The sequence below is a fragment of the Urtica dioica genome, chromosome 8, assembly GCF_054948205.1.
Source record: "Urtica dioica subsp. dioica isolate 48M chromosome 8, U.dioica_male_clone48M_v1_H2, whole genome shotgun sequence".
NCBI classification, from domain to species: domain Eukaryota; kingdom Viridiplantae; phylum Streptophyta; class Magnoliopsida; order Rosales; family Urticaceae; genus Urtica; species Urtica dioica.
In genome coordinates, this window is record NC_142763.1 from 38,710,204 (window position 1) to 38,716,457 (window position 6,254).

The 6,254-nt window shown below is 35.7% G+C and overlaps 1 pseudogene; it reads right to left on the reverse strand.

The window, feature by feature from the left end:
• Positions 1-581: 581 nt before the first annotated feature.
• On the reverse strand, positions 582-5,466 carry LOC149389702 (polygalacturonase-like; annotated as a pseudogene).
• Positions 5,467-6,254: the final 788 nt, after the last annotated feature.

Sequence of the window (6,254 nt, forward strand, 5' to 3'; positions counted from 1 at the left end):
GGAAGTTCTCCAAAAAAATCTGAAAAATATATATCATAGATCGTCACATTACAAACAACATTCATGAAGGGGATTATATGAAAAAAAGAAATCAAATTACTCAATATAATGAAGATCCAACTTTAAGAAATTAGGTTTAAAAAAGGAAATGGAAATTCGCCGCCCAACTTCGATTTTCGCCGGCAATTTGCTGAATTTACACCTTACTGTGACGAAATGTAAGGAAAATCGCCGACACACTCGATTGTCGCCGGAGATCGGGTCGCTTTCTTCTCTTCTTCACTTAGCCCGATTTTTTTTTTCTTTTCGTTCGAAACTCGCCGACAGAACAGGAAAAATGGAAGCTTTTATACACGATTGTGAACGAAAAACGACGAAAAAGTTCCTCCGAAATGGCGTGTCGTTTCCCGGCATTTCGAACGACATAAAACGGCGAAATGACACAAATGACCGTCGTCGGCCGTTGACTCACCGGAAACGATTTTCCCGGCGAAAATCCAGGAAATTCGCCGGCATTTAAATCATTGATTCTAACAAGTGGGTATTAATTAGGATATTCTTATATTTGACATATCAATTAATTAACACTTTGGAGAGGCTCCTCCGATAAATGCTAATTTAACATTACTGCTATAAGCTTTAGCTTTCTTAGTTTGGCTTTTGAGTGTGAGGTCGATGTTTTGGAGCACAATTCCTTGACAAGGGTAGGTTTTGCTACAATCGAATTTTATGGCCACATCTGAAGAACTCGTCCCTTTGATGTTCTTGTATACAACGTTCTTCACTTGAACTGCATTTTTCTGTGACAATTATCCAACAAAAAATTACATTAGTTTTTAGAAAAGTCTTGTAAATAACCGTTAAAGTTTGACTCTATTTCCAATTGGCACATATAGAGTAGGACTTGTTTTTATTGTCTTTCACAGAGTTATTATTTATATAGTCTTGATTCCGCATGTTTAAATTGACAACATACATTTGCATAGTAACATATAAGACAAGAAAATCTTCACATTTATCACTTTTCGAGATTTATAATGCATTTAAACCATTCATCAGAATAAGTTTAGAAGTTGAAAATTATCATTGAAAATTATATGCGAGTTTGTTGATTTAAAAAAATATATTATTAAGGACAATTCTTGTGATCAATTAGGACTATTCTAGATGTTTTACAGTTAAGGGACGAAGTTAAAAAATATATAGTCAAACTTCAGAGACTGGTTGTTTGATCAGAGGCAATTAAACTAGTAATCCAATAGTATACCATTTTTTTTTTTTAAAATAATCAAAGTTTCATTTTATTAAAAAAATAGTCCACCAAACTTAAATTAATTAAGTAACTGATTAAGTTAATTTTATTTACTTCGAAAAATAATCCATCAGACTTCAGTAAATTAAATTAACTGATTTAGTTAATTAATTAACTTCGGTCTGGTGAACTATTTTTTTTATAAAATAAAACTTTACCAAAAATCTTAAAAGAAGCTTGAGAATTGACTAGTTACAACAAATTATTCTTTAATTTATCCATGTAATCAAATACAAAGGATTGAATATGGTATTTGTTAGTCTCTAAAAACAAAAAACAAAAAATATGGTATTTGTATTTGAAAAATCTATCTGCGTCGTGCATGATGTTTTTTGGTCACAATAATGTTGATCTATTAATATGGGGTTTTTCACATTATCCATTACGATGTTGTGAAATTGTATGTTTGTTGCGCTTCCTGAGCCGCCCTGCAATGTAACGTAGTGAGCAAGTTAGGATTGATACAAACTGTATTTAAGTTTGATCTCACAATTTTTCCTTTAATTAGTTACCTGCCATGTCTTAATTCTAACTCCATTTGTTGTCCCAGTGAGTTTAGCTCTGTTGACTATGACTCCCTGACACGTGAGATTCCGATTTATGCTTTCCCAAGCTTCCAATGCTGAAATCACAATAAATTTATCGGGCAAATTAAATGTTAATAGGAAAAGAACTCCAAATAGATCAAACGGCCAGGTCCACAAGTTATGTCTGTGGCTTGAACGTTTTTGGATCCACTCACAATCGAAATGCAATCATCACCTTAATCATTTAGAAGGACACAGCGTTAGGATTCGTTCAACTCGGAAGCTTTTAGGGTTTTCCTTTTCCTTTTCACTCTCTCTTTCGGGCATGTATGTATGTACCTGAACCAATGACGCAATTTTTTATTTGGATGTTTTTGGTGTTTGTCACATGAATTCCATCGGTGTTAGGGCTTTCAGCCGGCGCAGTTATGGTGATATGAGACACGTAAACGTTCATGCACTTCTGAAATGAAACTTGTATTTGTTGTGCGTCTTTGATTTTCAAGTTCTTCACTTCCAAATTCTTGTTGTTATAGAAAGTGAGTGCCTGTAAAGGAAATAAAGAACATAAATCACAAAATAATTTTATTGTATTGGGTGATTCATATTGTTGACCTGTAAAATTAGTACAACAATATCTCACGAAAATACACAGGCTCCGAGTGCTGGGACTCCGAGTACCGATATGACTCAGGTGAGACTTTCTCCTAACACTGACGAATCTAATGTAAGAGAGCAATGTTTACAAAGGGTTCTAAGTAAAAGAAAGGAAAAAAGAGGCTAAAATTCTCGTGTCTCTCTTTGTCTTCGAATCTCATATTTATATGCGTCTAGGGTCCCTCTCGTCACCGCGTGGTCGTGGGTTTTTGACGGTTATTCTTATGAACGTGGGATGATCAGTCCCACGTTTTTGGTAGTTCTTGGTAACTGCCATCTTACTTTTACAGTGGTGGGCGGTTACTACGCTGATGTGCGCGTTATTAGGAGTTGAAACATGTTTTCTTTCGGTTTGACTAGTCTTTGACCTACGGTCTTCTCTTCTCTCCGAAGTTCTGATCGGTAGGTTTCGTTCTTATCTTATGAACGGATCGTTCCTTTTCAGTGGTTAACTCTTAGGTCTATTTTACCTGAGTTCGGTGCTGGATTTTATATTCTGCTCGGGAGCCCGACTACCTTGCTCGGTGTTTGACCAAATTATCCCGTAACACATATTGTGCGTGTTTTTTTTTCTCTTTTTTTTATAATATTTTTTTTTCTTTTGGAGGGATATGAAAAACGTACCGTTGGTGCACCCTTGCAAGGCTGTAAATCAACAAGTAAGTGTTCACAATCAGGGACGAAGCCAGAAATCTAGGTTAGGGAGGGCTAATTTGCAAGAAAAAATTCAGGGGGTTGATTTATAAATTTTGAAGGTAAAAAAAATGTAAAAATAAAATAAAAATTGGCAAAAGATGCAAAAAAAAAAAAAAAAAAAAATTGAGGGGGGCTATAGCCCCCTCTCACCATGTGGCTTCGTGCCTGATAACAGTGTAAGAAATATTACAGAAAGCAATAATTAAATTTATAATGTTTAATTTGAAAGGAAATTTAACCGCACCAATTTTTTGTTGATTTTGCATGAGTGTTGCCACCATATCTTCCCATTGCCATTGATTGTTCCACCACCATGAACTAATAAATGATTGACATCCTTAAAGAGAAGCCAATACCTATTTATATAGTCTGATAGAACCGCAGAAGCTTGTTATGCTCCCAAAATCTGATTGTGGGTTGAAATATATATTAAAGAATATTTCAGAAATGGATTGCTCCAATTTCAAGTGAGCTTGGATTATAAGATGACTAATTAATTATTTTCGAGATCGTAACTTATTACTTGGAAAGTGATATTAGATTTGCAAGGACCAGAGAATGTTTTTGGCTTTAAAAGATAATTGTGACCCTTTGGCACAGCCACCAAAGGTCGAGTGGTGGAAGAACAAGCCGTTTTCCAAGCCTTTTCAAAAGCCTGATTGAAAAAAATCCAATTTAAAACTAAAACAAGATTTTTTTTTTGTCTAGCTTACAGTGTATTCCAATTTTTTTTTATTTTTTTATTTTTATTTTTTTATTTTTTTTAAAGCCTTAGAAATTGATTAATATTGTTACTGCTGAGTCATCATGCTTTCCGTCGCCTTTCGCTCCAAAACTCATGGCATTCACTGTCTTATTCGAATGTAATTCAGCACAATTGTCTTCCTCTAGAGTTGGATTATCGGTGTTTTCCTTGATCAAGTCCTTGAACTCTTCATCTTCAAGAATGCTCAAGTATGAAGGATAATCTTGGACAATATTGAAGTCTCGTCCTCGTCGCTAGACAATTTCTCGAAACAATCGTCACTGATTGACGGGATTAATTCTATCAAGTTATTATTCATGCTGCCGTGAACAAAGGAGAACAATGCAGCGGTGAGTAATATCAGGAAATGGGCTCTAAGAGCCATTTTGTAAGTTTTCGAGTGATATATTGTATTTTATTCTTCTCCAATGAAAAAGTTTGATGAGAGAAGTAATTTTTGTATAAGTATTTGGTTTGAGTAATTTTTTTTTTTTTGCAGATAGAATTATGGACTCAAATGTGTGTGTGTATATATATATATATATATATATATATATATATATATATATATATATATATATAATATGAAGACATTGAATTGGAGGCGGCGGAGAGTTCATATTTTTAAAGATTTTATTTCATATTACCTGTTACGTGTTGTTGTCAATCAAGTAAAAAAAGTTATATAATTTCGGATAGTCTTAGAGCTTCATACGTATTTGGTGTGGAAGACTAATAAAACTTTTTGCCTCTCGTGCTTCTTCTCGCCAGAAAAGCTATATGCAAAGTGGATTGAATGTCATGATCAAAATGCGTAAAAATACCATTAATAACAAACAATCATATTTAGCCATTTGAAATTTCTCAAAGAATAGCGCAATATAATGTAATATATCTAGATAAAATTCATGGATTCTAAGTCTAACTTTTTAATTTATTTTTACATTCATAATTTTTATAAGACTATTAGTTACATGATTTAACGGAGAAATCTCAATGTATATAAAATTGATATGATATCTTTACAGTCCAATGGCTAGTGCGTTATAAAATAGAAAATCATGATTATTTTGTTAAGTTAACTAAATCGCTGCTTTTGTGAAGTTTTTATAGTTATTGTTAACGCTCGATTTTATGTTAACATTCAAGGGCTTCCATAGTTAGACCTAAAGTCGGGCATTGAAGTTGTGCGTAAACTAAGGTGTGGGTCACCTCTCGTCTAATCGCTCCGACCTTGTAAAAGAAGTAAAATCAGAGTGAGAAACCATGAACTCAAAGGGGCGCAGAGATATTTCCCCAGACGAGATCTCCAACACCCAACATTAGCAATGTTGTAATGTTGAGGTAGGAACAGTTGTCTTAAGAGCGGAACGATTGCCTCAGAGTTTTGGTAGAATTCATAGAGTTGGAGTACTTACCTTCTTCTCATGACCTGGTTCTCTATTTATAGACAAGGAGGAGACAACGAGAGTAAATAAATGCCAAAATTGCTGGTAGGTAGCTTCATGGTCGGGGAGAGGAGGTGTCATAATGGCATGACGCAGCCTGAGGAGGGGACACGTCCAAGGTGGGGAGGAGATACGTCCTCTAGGCGCCTGATAAGCAACAACCGGTTACGTATGGAAGGAGGAAGAAGGGATTGGAAAAGGGCAAATGACTGAAATGGCCTTGTCTAGATAGCTGGAACAAGAAGGGTAAATAAGGAAAGTTTTAGGAAGGTGCTAGGAAAGTGCCAGGGGGGGTGAGAGATTGTGTGGGATGCCTAGTCAGCGAAGTTAGTTAGTGGCAGGGGGAATAAAAGAGAAGGAGAGAGTACGTGTGAGAATATCTGGGAATTGTGTAATAGAGGGTAGAGAGAGAAAGCACTAGGGGCTCATCGTGTACCTCAGGTGTCTCCCTTTTCTGTAACACAAATTGTACCAGAGTTATCAATATAAATTTTTCTTTCTTTCTTCTCTAATTTCGGTAATCGCGTTCTTGACTGTTTGATCTGGATTATCTAAGTAACTCATATCAAATTGGTATCAGAGCAAAAGATGGCTGGGAAAGGAGTTAAAAACAGTAATACACCACAGATCGGAGCTCAATTACCACCGGTCCAGGAAGAGGCGCCGATCTCGGAGGAGCAGATGATGTACATGACCACCACCGTGCTGATCAAGGAGGTCAACCGAACTTTGGAGTTCTTACGAAAAGAAAACCAGAGAGATCTCTTGGTATCACGCCAAGAATCTCGGAATGAATTCCTCAAGATTTTGGAGAGGATGGGACTGACGAGGAATGACGGTGAAGTTTCGTCAAGATCGATGAACAAACG